The 21,183-nt window shown below is 45.7% G+C and overlaps 4 non-coding genes across 4 annotated transcripts; 2 read left to right on the top strand and 2 right to left on the bottom strand.

Moving 5' to 3' along the window:
* The first annotated feature begins 2,311 nt into the window (after positions 1 to 2,311).
* Positions 2,312 to 2,383, top strand: TRNAD-GUC (transfer RNA aspartic acid (anticodon GUC)). The gene has a single exon. It is a non-coding gene; the product is annotated as a tRNA-Asp (tRNA).
* A 79-nt stretch (positions 2,384 to 2,462) lies between these two features.
* TRNAL-AAG (transfer RNA leucine (anticodon AAG)) lies at positions 2,463 to 2,544 on the top strand. Its single transcript has one exon. It is a non-coding gene; the product is annotated as a tRNA-Leu (tRNA).
* Positions 2,545 to 6,120: 3,576 nt separating this feature from the next.
* On the bottom strand, positions 6,121 to 6,191 carry TRNAG-GCC (transfer RNA glycine (anticodon GCC)). Its single transcript has one exon. It is a non-coding gene; the product is annotated as a tRNA-Gly (tRNA).
* A 4,230-nt stretch (positions 6,192 to 10,421) lies between these two features.
* On the bottom strand, positions 10,422 to 10,492 carry TRNAG-GCC (transfer RNA glycine (anticodon GCC)). Its single transcript has one exon. It is a non-coding gene; the product is annotated as a tRNA-Gly (tRNA).
* Positions 10,493 to 21,183: the final 10,691 nt, after the last annotated feature.

Raw genomic sequence — 21,183 nt, forward strand, 5'->3', positions numbered from 1 at the left:
GGGCAGCGGTGACAAGCGGTGATGGTCCGGAGCGGCGGGGACAGGTAAGTACAACTTCCTCTAACAGTGGTCTTCAACCTGCAGACCCCCAGATGTTGCAAAACTACAACTCCCAGCATGCCCGGACAGCCGTTGGCTGTCCGGGCATGCTGGGTGTTGTAGTTTTGCAACATCTGGAGGTCCGCAGGTTGTAGACCACTGTCTTATACTTTACATTGCACGGATCCCTCAACATGCGATGGTTTCAACAAACGATGGTCCATTTGGAACGGATTACTATCGTATGTTGAGGGACCACTGTATTTTGGGGGTTGGATCCCACAACTGCCATTTTGCTGAGCTCTTTCAGCTCACGTCACATGCCTGGTTGTTGGTGAACAACACTGTCCAGCATTCCTGAGGGATCTTCAGATACTAAAGGAGGTGTTTAGGACTCGGGGGGCACGTGTGACTTGGTGTTTGGTGCTGTGGAGGTCGTGCAGCACTGAAATTCAGACATGGGCTGGTGTAGGGTGGGAACATTCCCCCTTTGCTTGACGGGCTCCCTCAGCTACAGGCTCAACACTTTCCCCTGCCCTAAGGGAAAGCAATTGATTGGTGGAAGCCGGTCCCTACCGGCCATTTATTAGGCTATGCTCCTTAACTAATCAGCGCTTCCCCTTTAATGCGGGAGAGGTTCTCGTCCCGCTCTCGTTATGGGCGCTGTATTAACGCCTGCCAAGATGTTGTGCAGAGCAGCTGGAATACAATTTCAAAGAGGGACCCACAGGGATCATCTGTACTCTGCGTTTAATAGGAATATGGTGAACGGGAACAAATACAAAACTGACAAAGGTGCCATAATCTGCACCGAGCTGAAAAAGCCAGGGATATTCACAGAGAGGTTAACCAATCAGGAACTCCACTCTATACTAGCCAGAGCTGAGCAGCCAAGACAAGCTGATCCAGAGTGATAGATCGGCTGTGAGACAGTTGCAAAGCCAGGGACCCAAATAGACTATTAGGCTAGGTTCACACTTTGGAATTTTGGGGCAGAATTTCTGCCGAAGATCAAGCTGGCGGCACTAGGACCGCGCAGACTACATTGCTATCCCCATAGATGGCAATGCATTAAAGGAGTAGTCCAGTGGTGACTCAGTGGTGAAAAACTTTTCCCCTATCTTAAGGTTGCAGATCGCGGGGGGTCCGACCGCTGGGGCCCCCTGCGATCTCCTGTACGGAGCCCCGAGAGCCTGCGGGAAGGGGGCGTGTCGACATCCGCACGAAGCAGCGGCCGACACGCCCCCTCAATACAACTCTATGGCAGAGCCGAAGCGCTGCCTTCGGCAATCTCCGGCTCTGCCATTGAGATGTATTGAGGGGGCGTGTCGGCCACCGCTTCATGCAGGGGTCAACACCCGCTATCTGGCCGGAGAGCCAGGGCCCCGTACAGAGAGATCGCAGTGGGCCCCAGCGGTCGGACCCCCCGCGATCTCAAACTAATCCCCTATCCTTAGGATAGGGGATACGTTTTTCACCATTGGACTACCCCTTTAATGAGCTGATCTCCCAAAATATCCACCCAGAAATGCATTGCAGTCTATTGGGGGCAGCAATGCAGTCTGCTTGGTCCTAGCACCGCCGTCTCAATCACCGGCAGAAATTCTGCCCAGAAATTCTGCAGTGTGATCCCAGCCTTTAGGGGGCGTTCACATGTGCATATTTGCTGCTGCAGATTTTGCTTCACATTTAAGTCAATGGGCAGCAAAATCTGCTGAAGCAGATTTGTAGTAGAAAATATGCACATGTGAACACACACTAAGGGTACGTTCACACGTGCGGTTTTACAGCATATTTTACGCTGCAGATCCGCCGCTGAAGGACCTCTGTATGGTGCCCTTAAATGTGCCTGCTCGGAGCGGCACATATAAAGGCAGCATATAGGAGGTCCTTCAGCGGCGGATCCGCAGCGAAATGATCGTATCCCCGCGGCAGTGCTGCGGGCGATCGGATCATCCATTTAAAGTACCTGATGTGTATTGATCATGGCATCTGAGTAGTTAATGGCGGACATCCGCACGATCGTGGATGTCCGCCATTACCGGCAGGTCCCTGGCTGCTGATAGCAGCCGGGATCTACCGTGCATGATGTGAGCACCGGACCGGTCATGGCGGAGCGTAAATGTACCTCATGGTGTGTTAAGTATCATGGCACCATGATGTACATTTACGTCCATTGTCGTTAAGGGGTGAAAATTGTTCATTCTCTATCATGAATTCTTCAGCACTGCCCCTTTAAGGAGTTTACTACGGGTCACCAGCTATAAGCCATTCCTCGTTAGTATAGTGGTGAGTATCCCCGCCTGTCACGCGGGAGACCGGGGTTCGATTCCCCGACGGGGAGGCTGATCTCTTTTGACCTTTTTGTTAGTTATGCTTAGGTCTGTGACCTCAGATAGTATGAAATGCAATCAACACCATGTGGTAGCGTGGCCGAGCGGTCTAAGGCGCTGGATTAAGGCTCCAGTCTCTTTGGGGGCGTGGGTTCGAATCCCACCGCTGCCATAAAACACATTTTGCTGTTATACGTTCTTTCAGCTCACGTCACATGCCTGGTTGTTGGTGAACAACACTGAGGGATCATAATGGAAATGTGCAGCATTAGATGGTAGGTTCTGCATAGACCCCTGCTTAGCAGATATAGTCACCCAGCATAAATAGATCAAATAATAGAACAACAAAAGGGTATGCATGTTCAGGGTGTGCTTAAAATGTAACTTTTAATATTTTTGGTTAAAATATCACCAAAATAATATAATGTGCCTGTGCACCCCAAAGGTTTGAAAATAATGTATATACAAATGCTGTATATACGCTAGCCCATGAGTCGTGCAGGAATTGTCAACCCAGTACTGACAGGGCTAGTCTTATAATAATCAGCACCAGCTCACCAACCCAATGTGGGTCCTATGAGAGCAAGTTGAACTAAAAAAAAACACCAACGCGTTTCTACCTCGATGTATGATGAGGTGTCATCAGGGAGGTTTAATTACAGTATTACTTATTTATACCACAATTAACGCCCAGCATGGGAATGCAAAATATTCATAAAATTCAGTGGCTACAACCACCAAAGTGAAATCGGCAACATTCCATAAACAATATATATATATCGGGGCATATGGGGACGTAATCCCTCAACCTGTATGGAAAAAGATTGCACAAATCACAAACATCAGTCTGCTGTAGCCACTTCTAAACTTTTCAGGAGCGCCGTCTTTGGACCTGTAAAAACAAAAACGGGACAGGCACAAGCCCGTTCAGTACTCGCCCTGTGGGAAGAATAAGGAAAGGTATACGAACCCTTTCCCTTGCTACTCACGGTTCTGTAGTGTGGACAGCGGGCGATGCGCCAACCTGCATGTAGCGCAGGGAGCCATGAACTCCGGCTCTTGCCGCCTGGTATGGCGAGGTGTCGGCGTCTGAGGCAGCTTCCGGCCGTGAGCGGAAGTATATGTGCGTAGCTCCGCCTACCCTCCCGGCGCCGTCACACAGGAGGGCGGCCTAACTACGCTTACTATTAACAGCCGCTCATCTATTGGACCCGGAGCAAGAAGTATGATTGGATTTAACAGGCAGGTTAAGTATCTTTGCACTATAACAACAGTAGGATGACCGCTAATGTCAATGTATATGGGAGTAGTTGGTAATCATTACGTCCATTATAAGACCAGGAGCTAGGGAACCAACCAATTCACACAGCTCACAAGGGATATAATTATTGTAATAGATATTAAAGGTGAAGCAAACATTCTCAATGGCCACAGGAAACAGGAGTCATATATAGACCTTAATATGACCATGTACCTGGTTCCTGTAGAGATCGAGTGGTATGAGGTGCCTACGGTGGGACCCTAACAGGGGTGGGGGAGTGTAATATTCAGGGGCCTAGTGAGCCTATTCTGACCCTATTTGGCCCTACGGTAACTTAGCGGTCCTGCGCAGGAGCCTCCTATTATGCAGCTATCATGCCCCAACTAGGAGGTGGCTATTGGCTCTTAAGGGACTTACTAAAGTCCTCCCTGACTACCTCACCACCACTCCAGCACCCCAACCAGTCAATCGCTACAGGAAACAACCATAATTAAGTTGCTCATTGAGCCCTTTGGGTGCCACTGTATCCAATCGATGGATCCAGAGAAACTCTCGCTGGAGCAATAATCTATCCATGTCTCCTCTTCTCTGTGAGGGTGTCAAAAATTAGACTCCCACAAATTTTAAACATGTAAGATCTCCATTGTGTGCTGTATTGATGTGGGTGGCAATGTCTCCCTTTTGTTCCTGCAATACCCCAAATGTTTTTGTGGTTGTAGCCACTGAATTTTATGAATATTTTGCATGCCCATGCTGGGCATTAAATGTGGTATAAATAAGTAATACTGTAATTAAACCTCCCTGATGACACCTCATCATACATCGAGGTAGAAACGCGTTGGTGTTTTCTTTGAGTTCAACTTGCTCACATAGGACCCACATTGAGTTGGTGAGCTAGTGCTGGCCCTGTCAATACTGGGTTGACAATACCTGACCGACTCATGGGCTAGCGTATATACCGCATTTGTATATACATTATTTTCAAACCTTTGGGGTGCACAGGCACATTATATTATTTTGGTGATATTTTAACCAATAATATTAAAAGTTACATTTTAAGCATACCCTGAACACGCATACCCTTTTGTTGTTCTATTATTTGATTCCTGAGGGATCTTCAGATACTAAAGGAGGTGTTTAGGTCTCGGGGCACGTGCGACTTGGTGTTTGGTGCCGGGTAGAATCCTGTGGAGGTTGTGCAGCACTGAAATTCAGACATGGGCTGGTGTAGGGTGGGAACGTTCCCCCTTTGCTTGATGGGCTCCCTCAGCTACAGGCTCAACACTTTCCCCTGCCCTAAGGGAAAGCAATTGATTGGTGGAAGCCGGTCCCTACCGGCCATTTATTAGGCTATGCTCCGTAACCAATCAGCACTTCCCCTTTAATGCAGGAGAAGCTCTCGTCATGCTCTCGATATGGGCCTGCCAAGATGTTGCGCAGAGCAGCTGGAATACAATTTTAAATGCGTGTGGCGACTCGCACATCGCAGTGTGTCTGCTTGTAGCGGCGTATTGCAGCTCCGAGCAGGCACATATAAAGACAGTATATAGGAGGTCCTTCAGCAGCGGATCCGCAGCTAAATACGCTGCGAAAATCCTCACGTGTGAACGTATCCTTAGGCAGGAAAAAGACAGAACAGCTGGATGATTCCTGCTCTTCGTAGCAAACACCTCATGTCTTTTCCGTTCATAAAATAGATTGACCCCAGGTCTAGTTGTTTAGAGATATCATCATTCGGGCATAATCATGAGGATAGCCCTAAAAGAGGTTATCCAGGATATTAAAAACAACACATGACTACTTTCCACCAAAAACAGGAACACCACCCCCTGTCCTCGTGCTGTGTGCGGTATTACAACTCATTTCCTTCCAGTTCAATGGAACTGAGCTTCAGTACCATGCACAAACTGAGGACAATAGGCGTGCATATGTACTGCCAGTGATTTAAGGATTATAGAACAAAAAGTCCCGGCACTCACCAAGTTGCAAGCCAATGCGTATTTATTGTATGCGGCTAAACAGGACGCGTTTAGGCAAAGCCTTCCTCTGCTGTCTCAGACAGCAGAGGAAGGCTTTGCCGAAACGCGTCCTGTTTACCCGCATACAATAAATACGCATTGGCTTGCAACTTGGTGAGTGCCGGGACTTTTTGTTCTATATGCCTATTTTTTCCACGTGCACCACCCACCACAGAAGTGCCGACTCTTTTTTCCTATACTAGTGATTTAAGGATTGTCATTAGGTCAAAAGAGTCAATAAAAAAAAACATGGCAAAATTGCGGGAAAACCGCACAGTATGAACACAGCCTGTTATAAGGCAAATATGTAGTGACTACAATCCCTTTCAGCCTTAATGTGCATTTACCTGACCTCATTGCATAGACATCCGCACTAGAGATAACTCTCTATAGTTACAGGATCTCAATGGTACACAGAACAGTAAACTCTTGCTGTAATATTAAAAAAAATAAAATAAATAAAACAAGCTGCATTGGCCGGGAATCGAACCCGGGCCTCCCGCGTGGCAGGCGAGAATTCTACCACTGAACCACCAATGCTTAGCTGTATAGATTTTGTTATACACGGATTATAAATGTAGGTCGTGTGAATGTAGGCGTCAATGTTCTGCAGATTTGTTTTTTTATGCTATACACTTTCAGCCAGATGTTGCTGTTCCCAAGTTTAACAATTACAGCTGATTAATTTTTTCCTGATACATTATTTAAAGAGTACCTGTCCCCAAACTAAACTCTTAATATATTGTTCCTTATGTAATTATGAGACACTTTGCTATTTACTTGCTGTTAAAATTCTCAACCTTGATATGTTTTTAATGTGATTGAAAAAACGACCACTAGGTGGCTCTGTTCTGTTTCCTGCTGCAGGTCAGTTAGTTTGGTCTCCAGCCGGACTTGCAGAAGTCCATACTCAGGAAGTGCGTGTGGGGCAAGGCGAAGCACAGCTCTCACAGGCTTCAGTGACATCACGCCTGCTGGGAAACATCCACTTTCTCCTGCCGGGAGCTTAGACAATGGCCCTCATTTACTATTCTAAACCCGACCTCTTTTGTCGGGTTTTTTTGGCGCATCTTTGTCTGCGCCATGTCGCAGACATCGTGCGCCAGTCTGCGACACTATGCGACATTTTTTCCCGACGGACCCGATGTGGATTCTCCCAAACCCGAAAAAGGGGCGTAACCCGACATTTCTGAGCTTTCCCACGTATTTATTAAAGTTTTCAACCCGAATTTGTTGAATTGTTGTGGATTTTTTCCCGACAGCTCAGAGGAGTTGGAAACCAAAACCTACAAAACCCACGTGCGACAAACAGGATGCGACATAATAATAAATACCAGGGGAAAAAAGCAGTCGGGTAAGAAAGCAACATAGACTTACAACCCGATTTTCTTAGTAAATGAGGGCCAATGTGAGCAAGGGTAAATGTGTGATACACAGCTTTTTAAAGCTCGGATAAAAATGTTAAGGGCAGGAAGGGTATTAGAAGTAGTTAGGGAATATAATCTGAGTTAGTTTAGTAAATATAGTATAATGACAGGTACTCTTTAAATGGGTTTTATTGACTTTTGGCAATTTGTCAAGGGCACAGAATAAATATAAAATATATTTAAAAAAATGTCCAGCACCACTATGTGGCTCTCAGCAGAGGTATCCCAATGCAGGATCACTAGTGAAACACATAAAAAGACCTGAATGATGAAGGATCACTAGTGGAACACCAAGAAAGACCTGAATGATGAAGGATCACGAGTGGAACACCAAGAAAGACCTGAATGGTGAAGGATCACGAGTGGAACACATAAGAAAGACCTGAATGATGAAGGATCACTAGTGGAACACCAAGAAAGACCTGAATGATGAAGGATCACGAGTGGAACACCAAGAAAGACCTGAATGATTAAGGATCACGAGTAAAACACATAATAAATACCTGAGTGATAAAGGATCACTAGTGAAACACATAAGAAAGACCTGAATGATGAAGGATCACTAGTGAATCACATAAAAAGACCTAAATAATGAAGGATCACTAGTGAAACATGTAAAAAATGCCTAATAGACGAAGGATCACTAGTGAAACATATAAAAATCTGAATGATGAGGAATCACTAGTGAAATGCATAAGACAGACCTGAATGATGAAGGATCACTAGTGAAACACATAAGAAAGACCTAAATGATGAAGGATCACTAGTGAAACACATAAGAAAGACCTGAATGATGCAGGATCACTAGTGAAACACATAAAAATGCCTGAGTGATGAAGGATCACTAGTGAATCACATAAAAAAGACCTAAATAATGAAGGATCACTAGTGAAACACATAAGAAACCCCTAAAAGATAAAGGATCACTAGTGAAACACATAGGAAACCCCTAAAAGATAAAGGATCACTAGTGAAACACATAAGAAACACCTAAAAGATAAAGGATCACTAGTGAAACACATAGGAAACCCCTAAAAGATAAAGGATCACTAGTGAAACACATAAGAAACACCTAAAAGATAAAGGATCACTAGTGAAACACATAAGAAACACCAAAAAGATAAAAGATTACTAGTGAAACACATAAGAAACACCTAAAAGATAAAGGATCACTAGTGAAACACATAGGAAACCCCTAAAAGATAAAGGATAACTAGTGAAACATATAAGAAACGCCAAAAAGATAAAAGATCACTAGTGAAACACATAAGAAAAACCTAAAAGATAAAGGATCACTAGTGAAACACATAAGAAACACCTAAAAGATAAAGGATCACTAGTGAAACACATAAGAAACACCTAAAAGATAAAGGATTACTAGTGAAACACATAAGAAACCCCTAAAAGATAAAGGATCACTAGTGAAACACATAAGAAACACCTAAAAGATAAAGGATCACTAGTGAAACACATAAGAAACACCTAAAAGATAAAGGATCACTAGTGAAACACATAAGAAACACCTAAAAGATAAAGGATCACTAGTGAAACACATAAGAAACACCTAAAAGATAAAGGTTCACTAGTAAAACACATAAGAAACACCTAAAAGATAAAGGATCACTAGTGAAACACATAGGAAACACCTAAAAGATAAAGGTTCACTAGTAAAACACATAAGAAACACCTAAAAGATAAAGGATCACTAGTGAAACACAAAGGAAACACCTAAAATATAAAGGATCACTAGTGAAACATCTAAAATATAAAGGATCACTAGTGAAACACATAAGAAACACCTAAAAGATAAAGGATCACTAGTAAAACACATAAGAAAAACCTAAAAGATAAAGGATCACTAGTGAAACACATAAGAAACACCTAAAATATAAAGGATCACTAGTAAAACACATAAGGATCTGAATGATGAAGAATCACTAGTGAAACACATAAGAAACACCTAAAAGATAAAGGATCACTAGTGAAACACATAGGAAACACCTAAAAGATAAAGGATCACTAGTGAAACACATAGGAAACACCTAAAAGATAAAGGATCACTAGTGAAACACCTAAAAGATAAAGGATCACTAGTGAAACACATAAGAAACACCTAAAAGATAAAGGATCACTAGTGAAACACATAAGAAACACCTAAAAGATAAAGGATCACTAGTGAAACACATAAGGATCTGAATGATGAAGAATCATTAGTAGTGTTGCTCACGAATATTCGCAATTCGAATATTATTCGCGAATATCGCATATTTGCGAATTCGCGAATTTCGCGAATATAGCGCTATATATTCGTAATTACGAATATTCTTTTTTTTTTTTTTTTTTTTTCACAGTACACATCACAGTGATCACCCCTCTCTGCTTCCAGCTTGTGTGGTGTAAAGAATGCTCTAATACTACTGTGTGAGACTGGCGCGCGAAAATTCGCATTTGCGAAAATTCGCACATGCGAAAATTAGTATATGCTAATTTTCGCATATGCGAATGTTCGCATATGCGAAAATAAAACGAATATGCGAATATTCGCGAATATATGACGAATATTCGTCCATATATTCGCGAATATTCGCGAATTCGAATATGGCCTATGCTGCTCAACACTAATCATTAGTGAAACACATAAGGATCTGAATGATGAAGAATCACTAGTGAAACACATAAGAAACACCTAAAAGATAAAGGATCACTAGTGAAACACATAAGAAACACCTAAAAGATAAATGATCACTAGTGAAACACATAAGAAACACCTAAAAGATAAAGGATCACTAGTGAAACACATAAGAAACACCTAAAAGATAAAGGATTACTAGTGAAACACATAAGAAACACCTAAAAGATAAAGGATCACTAGTGAAACACATAAGAAACACCTACAAGATAAAGGATCACTAGTGAAACACATAAGGATCTGAATGATGAAGAATCACTAGTGAAATGCATAAGACCTGAATGATAAATGATCACTAATAAAAGATCAGAAAGAACTTAATGAGAAAAGATCAAAGAAACATATTAGGACCTGAATCATGAAGAATCAGTAGTGAAACACCTGCCAGGCACATGTTCTCAGGAATCACTTACTACCCAAGGCAAATTGTGTCCTGACATGTGGCCCGCACCCCCGCCTGTGCACACACTTCTCTATATACATCCCACATTCCTTCATCAACCCTGAAGAAGAACATATTGGTATTTTAAGACAAGACTGTTACATATTACATAGGGGACCATGCGGTAATATAATAAAAGAGAACACAAAAAGTCATATATAAAAATGCTATTAAAATAAATAAAATCAACTTTAACAAAAAAACTAAATAGTTGCATTGGCCGGGAATCGAACCCGGGCCTCCCGCGTGGCAGGCAAGAATTCTACCACTGAACCACCAATGCCTACATGAAAATCTCAGGAGTCGTAATCACCTTTTCACAACTTTCAGACAGTGTTCATAGGTTTCTGTACGACAGTGATACTAAGTGACGGACCGCAGTAGAATTATTTCTATAAATATTAGAGATGAGCGAATTTACAGTAAATTCGATTCGTCACGAACTTCTCGGCTCAGCAGTTGATGGCTTACCCTGCATAAATGAGTTCAGCTTTCAGGTGCTCCCGTGGGCTGGAAAAGGTGGATACAGTCCTAGGAGACTCTTTCCTAGGACTGTATCCACCTTTTCCAGCCCACCGGAGCACCAGAAAGCTGAACTAATTTATGCAGGATAAGTCATCAACTGCCGAGCCGAGAAGTTCGTGACGAATCAAATTTACTGTAAATTCGCTCATCTCTAATGAATATTGATGATAATCTCTACCTGCTAAGGCAGTAATAGTTTTGCAAGGGCTGGAGGCCCCTGGTTAGGAAACACTGAGCTAAGGAGAAGGAAAAAGAGGATTTGTTATATATTTTTATAACGTTTATTTATTTATTTGTGTTTATGCTTCTTTAACCCCTTAAGGACTCAGGGTTTTTCAGTTTTTGCACTTTCATTTTTTCCTCCTTACCTTTTAAAAATCATAACCATTTCATTTTTCCACCTAAAAATCCATATTATGGCTTATTTTTTGCATCGCCAATTCTACTTTGCAGTGTTTTTAGTCATTTTACCCAAACATTCACGGTGAAATGGAAAAAAAAATCAATGTGCGACAAAATCGATGAAAAAATGCCATTTTGTAAATTTTGGGGGCTTCCGTTTCTACGCAGTGCATATTTCGGTAAAAATGAAACCTTATCATTATTCTGTAGGTCCATACGGTTAAAATGATACCCTACTTATATAGGTTTGATTTTGTCGCACTTCTGGAAAAAATCATAACTACATGCAGGAAGATGTATACGTTTAAAAATGTCATCTTCTGACCCCTATAACTTTTTTATTTTTCCACGTACAGGGCGGTATGAGGGCTCATTTTTTGTGCCGTGATCTGAAGTTTTTATCAGTACCCTTTTTGTTTTGATCAGACTTTTTGATCACCTTTTATTCATTTTTTAATGGTATAAAAAGTGACCAAAAATGCGCTTTTTTGGACTTTGGAATTTTTTTGCGCGTACGCCATTTTATAGTTATTTTTATAGTTTGGACATTTACGCACACGGTGATACCACATATGTTTATTTTTATTTTTATTTACACAGTTTTATTTTTTTATGGGAAAAGGGGGGTGATTCAAACTTTTCTTAGGGAAGGGGTTAAATGACCTTTATTAACACTTTTTTTTTACTTTTTTTTGCAGTGTTATAGGTCCCATAGGGGCCTATAACACTGCACACATAATCTCTTATACTGATCATTGTTATCCCATAGGGACCTATAACACTGCACACATGATCTCTTATACTGATCATTGTTATCCCATAGGGACCTATAACACTGCACACACTTGTCACGATGCCGGCTGGCAGGTAGTGGATCCTCTGTGCCAGAGAGGGATTGGCGTGGACCGTGCTAGTGGATCGGTTCTAAGTCACTACTGGTTTTCACCAGAGCCCGCCGCAAAGCGGGATGGTCTTGCTGCGGCGGTAGTGACCAGGTCGTATCCACTAGCAACGGCTCAACCTCTCTGGCTGCTGAAGATAGGCGCAGTACAAGGGAGTAGACAGAAGCAAGGTCGGACGTAGCAGAAGGTCGGGGCAGGCAGCAAGGATCGTAGTCAGGGGCAACGGCAGGAGGTCTGGAACACAGGCTAGGAACACACAAGGAAACGCTTTCACTGGCACGATGGCAACAAGATCCGGCAAGGAAGTGCAGGGGAAGTGAGGTGATATAGGGAAGTGCACAGGTGATAACACTAATTGGAACCACTGCGCCAATCAGCGGCGCAGTGGCCCTTTAAATCGCAAAGACCCGGCGCGCGCGCGCCCTAGGGAGCGGGGCCGCGCGCGCCGGGACAGGACTGACGGAGAGCGAGTCAGGTACGGGAGCCGGGGTGCGCATCGCGAGCGGGCGCTACCCGCATCGCGAATCGCATCCCGGCTGAAGGCGGTATCGCAGCGCCCCGGGTCAGTGGATCTGACCGGAGCGCTGCAGTGAGGAGAGTGTAGCGAGCGCTCCGGGGAGGAGCGGGGACCCGGAGCGCTCGGCGTAACAGTACCCCCCCCTTGGGTCTCCCCCTCTTCTTAGAGCCTGAGAACCTGAGGAGCAGACTTTTGTCTAGGATATTGTCCTCAGGTTCCCAGGATCTCTCTTCTGGACCACAACCCTCCCAATCCACTAAAAAAAAAGTTTTCCCTCTGACCTTTTTGGATGCTAAAATCTCTTTGACGGAGAAGATGTCTGAGGAGCCGGAAACAGGAGTGGGAGGAACAGATTTGGGAGAGAAACGGTTAATGATAAGTGGTTTAAGGAGAGAAACGTGAAAGGCATTAGGAATACGAAGAGAAGGGGGAAGAAGAAGTTTGTAAGAGACAGGATTAATCTGGCACAAAATTTTGAAAGGACCAAGATAGCGTGGTCCCAACTTATAGCTAGGGACACGGAAGCGGACATATTTAGCGGAGAGCCATACCTTGTCTCCAGGGGAAAAAATGGGAGGAGCTCTTCTTTTCTTATCCGCGAATTTCTTCATGCGTGAAGAAGCCTGTAAGAGAGAATTTTGGGTCTCTTTCCATATGATGGAAAGATCACGAGAAATTTCATCCACAGCGGGCAGACCAGAGGGCAAGGGGGTAGGGAGGGGGGGAAGAGGGTGACGGCCGTACACCACGAAAAATGGGGATTTGGAGGAGGATTCAGAGACTCTGAAGTTATACGAGAATTCGGCCCATGGTAGAAGATCTGCCCAGTCATCCTGGCGGGAGGAAACAAAATGTCGTAAATAATCACCCAAGACTTGGTTAATTCTTTCTACTTGTCCATTGGATTGAGGATGATATGCAGAAGAAAAATTTAATTTAATCTTGAGTTGTTTACAGAGAGCCCTCCAGAATTTAGACACGAATTGGACGCCTCTATCCGAGACGATCTGCGTGGGCAACCCGTGAAGACGAAAAATGTGTACAAAAAATTGTTTAGCCAACTGAGGCGCTGAAGGAAGACCAGGAAGAGGGATGAAATGTGCCATTTTGGAGAATCGATCAACGACCACCCAAATAACAGTGTTGCCACGGGATGGGGGTAAGTCAGTAATAAAATCCATACCAATCAGAGACCAAGGCTGTTCGGGGACAGGCAGAGGATGAAGAAAACCAGCGGGCTTCTGGCGAGGAGTCTTATCCCGGGCACAGATAGTACAGGCTCGCACAAAGTCCACCACATCTGTCTCTAGAGTCGGCCACCAATAGAAGCGAGAGATGAGTTGCACAGATTTCTTGATGCCCGCATGACCTGCGAGATGGGAGGAGTGACCCCATTTGAGGATTCCGAGGCGTTGGCGTGGAGAAACAAAGGTCTTTCCTGGAGGAGTTTGCCTGATGGAGGCTGGAGAAGTGGAAATCAGGCAGTCAGGAGGAATAATGTGTTGAGGAGAGAGTTCAACTTCAGAAGCATCTGAGGAACGAGAGAGAGCATCGGCCCTAATGTTCTTATCGGCAGGCCGAAAGTGAATTTCAAAATTAAATCGGGCAAAGAACAGAGACCACCTGGCCTGGCGAGGATTCAGCCGTTGGGCAGACTGGAGGTAGGAGAGGTTTTTGTGATCGGTGTAAATAATAACTGGAAATCTTGATCCCTCCAGCAGATGCCTCCATTCCTCAAGTGCTAATTTAATGGCTAGAAGCTCTCGATCCCCGATGGAGTAGTTTCTCTCCGCCGGAGAGAAGGTCCTAGAAAAAAAACCACAAGTAACAGCATGCCCGGAAGAATTTTTTTGTAGAAGGACAGCTCCAGCTCCCACTGAGGAGGCATCAACCTCCAATAGGAAGGGTTTAGATGGGTCAGGTCTGGAGAGCACGGGAGCCGAAGAAAAGGCAGACTTGAGCCGTTTAAAGGCGTCTTCCGCTTGAGGAGGCCAAGACTTGGGATCGGCATTTTTTTTGGTTAAAGCCACGATAGGAGCCACAAGGGTAGAAAAATGTGGAATAAATTGCCTGTAATAATTGGCGAACCCCAAAAAACGTTGGATGGCACGGAGTCCGGAGGGGCGTGGCCAATCTAAGACGGCAGAGAGTTTGTCTGGATCCATTTGCAGTCCCTGGCCAGAGACCAAGTATCCTAGGAAAGGAAGAGATTGGCATTCAAACAGACATTTCTCTATTTTGGCATAGAGTTGATTGTCACGAAGTCTCTGAAGAACCATACGGACATGCTGGCGGTGTTCTTCTAGATTGGCAGAAAAAATCAGGATATCGTCTAGATATACAACAACACAGGAGTATAGGAGATGACGAAAAATTTCATTAACAAAGTCTTGGAAGACGGCAGGGGCGTTGCACAGGCCAAAGGGCATGACCAGATACTCAAAGTGTCCATCTCTGGTGTTAAATGCCGTTTTCCATTCATCCCCCTCTCTGATGCGGATGAGATTATAAGCACCCCTTAAGTCCAGTTTGGTAAAAATGTGGGCACCTTGGAGGCGATCAAAGAGTTCAGAGATGAGGGGTAGGGGGTAGCGGTTCTTAACCGTGATTTTATTAAGACCGCGGTAGTCAATGCAAGGACATAGAGAGCCATCTTTTTTGGACACAAAGAAAAATCCGGCTCCGGCAGGAGAGGAGGATTTACGGATAAAGCCCTTTTTTAAATTTTCCTGGACGTATTCAGACATGGCAAGAGTCTCTGGGACGGACAGAGGATAGATTCTGCCCCGGGGTGGAGTAGTGCCCGGGAGGAGGTCGATAGGACAATCATAAGGCCTGTGAGGAGGTAGAGTCTCAGCTTGTTTTTTGCAAAAAACATCCGCAAAGTCCATATAGGCCTTAGGGAGACCGGTTACAGGAGGAACCACAGAGTCATGGCAAGGGTTACTGGGAACCGGTTTTAGGCAGTCCTTGGAACAAGAGGGCCCCCAACTCTTGATCTCCCCAGAGGACCAATCCAGGGTTGGGGAATGAAGTTGAAGCCAGGGAAGTCCAAGGAGAATTTCAGAAGTGCAATTGGGGAGGACCAAAAGTTCAATCCTCTCGTGATGAGATCCGATGCACATTAGAAGGGGCTCCGTGCGGAAACGTATGGTACAGTCCAATCTTTCATTGTTTACACAATTGATGTAGAGGGGTCTGGCGAGACTGGTCACCGGGATGTTGAACCTGTTGACGAGAGAGGCCAAAATAAAATTTCCTGCAGATCCGGAGTCCAAGAAGGCCACAGTAGAGAAGGAGAAGGCAGAGGCAGATATCCGCACAGGCACAGTAAGACGTGGAGAAGCAGAGTAGACATCAAGGACTGTCTCACCTTTGTGCGGAGTCAGCGTACGTCTTTCCAGGCGGGGAGGACGGATAGGACAATCCTTCAGGAAGTGTTCGGTACTAGCACAGTACAGGCAGAGATTCTCCATGCGGCGTCGTGTCCTCTCTTGAGGTGTCAGGCGAGACCGGTCGACCTGCATAGCCTCCACGGCGGGAGGCACAGGAACAGATTGCAGGGGACCAGAGGAGAGAGGAGCCGGGGAGAAGAAACGCCTCGTGCGAACAGAGTCCATATCCTGGCGGAGCTCCTGACGCCTTTCGGAAAAACGCATGTCAATGCGAGTGGCTAGGTGAATGAGTTCATGTAGATTAGCAGGGATTTCTCGTGCGGCCAGAACATCTTTAATGTTGCTGGATAGGCCTTTTTTAAAGGTCGCGCAGAGTGCCTCATTATTCCAGGATAATTCTGAAGCAAGAGTACGGAATTGTACGGCATACTCGCCAACGGAAGAATTACCCTGGACCAGGTTCAACAGGGCAGTCTCAGCAGAAGAGGCTCGGGCAGGTTCCTCAAAGACACTTCGAATTTCCGAGAAGAAGGAGTGTACAGAGGCAGTGACGGGGTCATTGCGGTCCCAGAGCGGTGTGGCCCAAGACAGGGCTTTTCCAGACAGAAGGCTGACTACGAAAGCCACCTTAGACCTTTCAGTGGGAAACTGGTCCGACATCATCTCCAAGTGCAATGAACATTGGGAAAGAAAGCCACGGCAAAACTTAGAGTCCCCATCAAATTTATCCGGCAAGGATAGTCGTAGTCCAGAAGCGGCCACTCGCTGCGGAGGAGGTGCAGGAGCTGGCGGAGGAGATGATTGCTGAAGCTGTGGTAGTAACTGCTGTAGCATAACGGTCAGTTGAGACAGCTGTTGGCCTTGTTGCGCTATCTGTTGTGACTGCTGGGCGACCACCGTGGTGAGGTCAGCGACAACTGGCAGAGGAACTTCAGCGGGATCCATGGCCGGATCTACTGTCACGATGCCGGCTGGCAGGTAGTGGATCCTCTGTGCCAGAGAGGGATTGGCGTGGACCGTGCTAGTGGATCGGTTCTAAGTCACTACTGGTTTTCACCAGAGCCCGCCGCAAAGCGGGATGGTCTTGCTGCGGCGGTAGTGACCAGGTCGTATCCACTAGCAACGGCTCAACCTCTCTGGCTGCTGAAGATAGGCGCAGTACAAGGGAGTAGACAGAAGCAAGGTCGGACGTAGCAGAAGGTCGGGGCAGGCAGCAAGGATCGTAGTCAGGGGCAACGGCAGGAGGTCTGGAACACAGGCTAGGAACACACAAGGAAACGCTTTCACTGGCACGATGGCAACAAGATCCGGCAAGGAAGTGCAGGGGAAGTGAGGTGATATAGGGAAGTGCACAGGTGATAACACTAATTGGAACCACTGCGCCAATCAGCGGCGCAGTGGCCCTTTAAATCGCAAAGACCCGGCGCGCGCGCGCCCTAGGGAGCGGGGCCGCGCGCGCCGGGACAGGACTGACGGAGAGCGAGTCAGGTACGGGAGCCGGGGTGCGCATCGCGAGCGGGCGCTACCCGCATCGCGAATCGCATCCCGGCTGAAGGCGGTATCGCAGCGCCCCGGGTCAGTGGATCTGACCGGAGCGCTGCAGTGAGGAGAGTGTAGCGAGCGCTCCGGGGAGGAGCGGGGACCCGGAGCGCTCGGCGTAACAACACTGATCTCTTATACTGATCATTGTTATCCCATAGGGACCTATAACACTGCACACACTGATCTCTTATACTGATCATTATTATCCCATAGGGACCTATAACACTGCACACACTGATCTCTTATACTGATCATTATTATCCCATAGGGACCTATAACACTGCACACATGATCTCTTATACTGATCATTGTTATCCCATAGGGACCTAGAACACTGCACACACTGATCTCTTATACTGATCATTGTTATCCCATAGGGACCTATAACACTGCACACACTGATCTCTTATACTGATCATTGTTATCCCATAGGGACCTATAACACTGCACACACTGATCTCTTATACTGATCATTGTTATCCCATAGGGACCTATAACACTGCACACACTGATCTCTTATACTGATCATTGTTATCCCATAGGGACCTATAACACTGCACACACTGATCTCTTATACTGATCATTATTATCCCATAGGGACCTATAACACTGCACACACTGATCTCTTATACTGATCATTGTTATCCCATAGGGACCTATAACACTGCACACACTGATCTCTTATACTGATCATTATTATCCCATAGGGACCTATAACACTGCACACACTGATCTCACTTTTTTTTTTGCATTCTGTTTTTTTTTTTACTTCTCGCCTTCTAAAATCCATAACTCCCTCATTTTACCATAAAATGTACAGTTAACCCCAAAAAATTATTGTTTGTGTGAGGAAATGTAAACAAAAATCACAATATAACAAAATTGTGTGGGGGGGGGGGGGGAGGTGTTGCTTTTACACAATACACTTTACAGTAAAAATTTGATATTTTCTTTATTCTGTGGGTCAATACGATTAAAATGATACCCCTGATTACACGCTTTTCTATTATTGTGCTGCTTTTAAAATATAAAAATCACTTTTTCTACAAAATCAATACGTTTAAATTTGCCCTTTTATGACCACCTCTAACATTCTCATTTTTTCGTATATGTGTGAGGGCTCATTTGTGTGAGGCCTCATTTTTATCGGTACCACTTTTACGTGTTGCATTTGATCTGTATGACCGAATGACTTCAGATGCTGTGATCTGTATTGATTATGGAATCTGAGGGGTTAATGGCGGACATCAGCGCGATCGCCGATGTCTGTGATTACTGGCGGGTCCGCGCTGACAGCCACCGGGACCCGCAACGCATGAAGCGAGCTCTGCTCCTGCGCTCGCTTCATAGCCATGCCGTAAATGTACGGCGCTGTGCATGAAGTTATTCGTTGCAGCACCAAATGGCGCATGTCCTTAAGGGGTTAAATAATTTACTCCTTTCCTTTTTATATTACAGAATTGATTTATTTTTATTTGATGTATTTTTCTTTATTTACATTTTCCGTAATAGTTTCAGTGTAGACATGCTGGGAGTTGAAGTTTTGTAACATTTGTAGGGCCACAGTTTTGGACCACGGCCCTAGATATATGCCATTAAATTTGAATAAAGTGGCATATATTACCCATAGCCTTCCTTGTTTAAGACATAACCTCAAAACTGATGTCCCATCCCTCCTTCAGATTGGGCAGGGAGAGACGCTGGTCACGCTGGGTGGTTGGGTTGCCGAGGTGTCATACAGTGGCCTCAGCCAGCGTGGACCTGCGTTTGTCCATAAGAACTTTACAGGTAAATAAATGAGGCTCTTCACACCACTTGAAGTCTAACAAAAATAAAAAGTTGGAACTCTCTAGTTTATGCTTTAATTTCTATATTTTGAATTTCAGATCCCCATGCCACCATCCCCTGGCTTCCTCCGAGTGTGGGTGGTAGCTGGCGCAGCATGCCAAGAGACACAGAGTAAGGCACAGGGTCAGGCACAGAGAGGTCCGTGTACAGGCACAGAGTCAGGCACAGGGTCAGGCACAGACAGGTCCATGTACAGGCACAGGGTCAGGCACAGACAGGTCAGTGTACAGGCACAGGGTCAGGCACAGGGTCAGGCACAGAGAGGTCCGTGTACAGGCACAGGGTCAGGTACAGGTCAGGCAGAGACAGGTCCATGTACAGGCACAGGGTCAGGCACAGGGTCAGGCACAGGGTCAGGCACAGGGAGGTCCATGTACAGGCACAGGGTCAGGCACAGACAGGTCAGTGTACAGGCACAGGGTCAGGCACAGGGTCAGGCACAGACAGTTCCATGTACAGGCACAGGGTCCGGCACAGGGTCAGGCAGAGACAGGCCCACATACAGGCACAGGGTCAGGCACAGACAGGTCCATGTACAGGCACAGGGTCCGGCACAGACAGGTCAGTGTACAGGCACAGGGTCAGGCACAAGGTCAGGCACAGACAGGTCCATGTACAGGCACAGGGTCAGGCACAGACAGGTCAGTGTACAGGCACAAGGTCAGGCACAGGGTCAGACAGAGACAGGCCCATGTACAGGCAGAGGTCTTTGGCTCAAGGATCAGGCAGAGAAAGAGCTGGAAAGGCAGGCCGAGGTCAGACACAGAATACAGAACACTTGGCAGCAACATCTTCACTTGGAATTGGAAAAAGAAGATTACTATTCCCACAAGTTTGATGAAGACCTCCAGGCAAAACGTTTGGTAGGTGCCTCAATCCCACCTCTAGAACTTGAAAATCCCTATAACAACCACATAAAAGGTCTGTAGGTCATGAATACCTACTGAACACATCATGTAATAGATATACCTAAATATCACATTTAAGATAGAACAGGCCTTGAAAGAGGGTGCCTAGGACCCCAAGGTGTTGAAGGCCACTTGCACCCTGCCCATAGTTCTGTCACCGGAGCCTCAACTGGCAAATGTCACCTACTATTGTGTGAACCAGAGCATCCCAGAAGAGAGAAGCCTTGACGACATTGGACATGTGTAGACAGGAGTCTGGGAGGATCTGACTGGTCAATGTGAATGACTCTTTTGTCAACTTTATCTCACTAATCTGTGTGAACAAGAGACACGAGAGGTGAAGAAGTGTGTGAGGGATGTGGACGTCAAAAAGGCAATTGGTGGGAAACGGATGATTTTTCTCAGGTGCCCCTATGTGGAGGAAACATCTATGCACGCCTTTTGGCAGTGCTCCTTTGCGTAGGGTCTGTTGAACGCCTTGGAACTGGAACTTAGAGACTCGGTACCCAGTAACAACCTATCGTACCATTCGGTGCTTTATGGCCATCCAGGAGGCCTGGCGCCTTATGAACTGTTTTAAGGACGCTATATGGCTGGCCAGGAACCGCCTCATCTACAACAGGGAGGACATGTCCGTCCAGGACTGCCGCAGGCTGGCCCACAGCTGGTTTAGAGACTATCCAATCTTGGACTGTCCGGACGTCGATGAAGAAGAGGACTCTGCTTTCCCTACCTCCCCATACGTTTGCCCAGTAGTTTCACTCTGTGATCCGCCCCTCCCTACCCCCATAGATCCCACACCCCTCCTCAGTCACAGACTGTAATGTGTTGTTGTTTTCGACCTTGCTTCTTTGATATCAAGCGATGGAGCGGAATGTTAGCATAGCATGTGGTACGGTGTATAGCTTAGGGAACCTGTGCTGTATATTGTATCG

The sequence above is a fragment of the Hyla sarda genome, chromosome 4 (genome assembly GCF_029499605.1).
Source record: "Hyla sarda isolate aHylSar1 chromosome 4, aHylSar1.hap1, whole genome shotgun sequence".
NCBI lineage: Eukaryota > Metazoa > Chordata > Amphibia > Anura > Hylidae > Hyla > Hyla sarda.